Below are 1,991 nucleotides of genomic sequence, written 5' to 3'. Positions count from 1 at the left end.
CGGTCCCTCCTCCGTCTCTCCGCCCGGAAACACCACCCCGGCGCCAAAGTTCCCGGGAGACACCGCCCAGCTTTCGCGCAGGCCCCCGGATGTCCCGCCCCGACGTGTCCGCCGACGTCACTAGCTCGCCGACGTTCTTCCTCTCCTCCCAGGGCCTTGCTAGGTCTCCCCTCACTGCCGCAGCCCCGGGGTTTCTCCAGTTTCCCACGCCCAGGCCCTCAGTTTCCTCATTTGCAAAGGAGGGCGTTGCAGCAGATGATGTCTTCTGCTCTGGCACTGGGCCCCCCCGGCCTGTGCACCCGCCCCCGGGAGGCCACCTCTTCCCTCAGCCCAACACTTCCATGGCACCCCTTCAGGAACCAGTTGGGCTAAGCTACCACCAAGGCCCCGCCCGACTCTTATGATTCCGGGGCCTTTGGTCAACAAGCATTTCTTAAACCCTTGGCACGGGTAAGGCACCATTCTAACTGTGGGGATAAAAAGAAAAAGACCAGGGGCGGCTGGGTGCCGCAGTGGATGAAGCACCAGCCTTGGAGTCAGGAGGACCTGAGTTCAAATGCGGCCTCAGACACTTAATAATTACCTAGCTGTGGCCTTGGGCAAGCCACTTAGCCCCATTGCCTTGCAAAAACTTAAAAAAAAAAAAAGGTCCTGCCCTCCAGAAGCCAGAAGCTTACCTTCTAATGGAAGGATGGCAAAAATAAAACAGAAAATGCAAGAAAATTACAGTGGTTGGAAGGTAATCTAAAAGGGATGGCACTAGTGACTTGTTGAGGGTGGTGGAGAGAAAGATCATTAGGAAATTATGGAAACAAACTCTAATAATAATAGCTAACATTAATAGAGTGCTTCCTATGTGCCAAGTGCTTTACAATTATTATCTTATTTGGTCCTGATAGCTATCTAAGGAAGTAGGTGTTATCATGGGGAAACTGAGGCAAACAGGTTAAATGACTCAGTAAAGGTCACAGCTAGTAAATGTCTCAGGTTAGATTTGAACTCAGGTTTTCTAGACTCCAGGCTCAGTGCACTATTTACCATCTAAATGCCCCAAATCCCTTCAAAAAAAAGGAGTTTTCTACCGACTTACTCCTTTTAGTCTTATTTCTGTTCTTTTCCTTTCTCACTAAATACCATAGTTGAGTCTCAACATAGTGGTGTCATTTTGGTCTTCTTCAGCAATGAAGGACAACCATAGTTGGCACACAGGATCCTTTCTGGCTGTGGGACCCCGGCTGAGTCACTTTCTGACTCAGTCTCATCATCTATAATGAACAAAGGTCATATTACTTTCACTACCTACCTTTTTGAATTGTGATTAAAGTGCTTTGGAAAATTTATTAGACAGTTTGGAAATGTGACGGATAAGTGCTTGAAATTCACCAGTCTGATTAGTTAGTATTCTTAGACCCATACAGTGTCTAGCCAAGAGAACACTGCACATGCAATACACATTTGCATGATGAACCATGAATTTGGTTAGGAGAGTATGAAAAAAACTAGAAATCTGGTTCAGCTGCTCTTCCTTAGAGGCCTTATAAACAGATAGGAGTTTTTAAAAACTCTAGGTCAATATATAGAGAACTGAGTCAAATTGATAATACAACAAGCCAAGTTGATAGTCAAAGGATATGAACAGGCAGTTTTTAGATGAAGAAATCAAATCATGTGAAAAAGCTCTAAATCATTACTGATTAGAGAAATGCAAATTAAAACATCTCTGAGGTACCACCTTACACTTATCAGATAAGCTAATATTAGTTTATTTAGGTTTTTTTTGCAAGGCAATGGGGTTAAGTGGCTTGCCCAAGGCCACACAGCTAGGTAATTACTAAGTGTCTGAAGCGGGATTTGAACTCAGGGACTCCTGACTCCAGGGCCGGTGCTGTATCCACTGCGCCACCTAGCCACCCCTAGATAAGCTAATATTGTAGCAGGGAGAATTGCTCCAGGGAGGGGGCTTACAAGGATCAGTGAGGGTTTGTTTATCA

This window comes from Macrotis lagotis, chromosome 1, assembly GCF_037893015.1.
Source record: "Macrotis lagotis isolate mMagLag1 chromosome 1, bilby.v1.9.chrom.fasta, whole genome shotgun sequence".
NCBI lineage: Eukaryota > Metazoa > Chordata > Mammalia > Peramelemorphia > Peramelidae > Macrotis > Macrotis lagotis.
Note: the sequence above shows the minus strand (reverse complement) of the source record.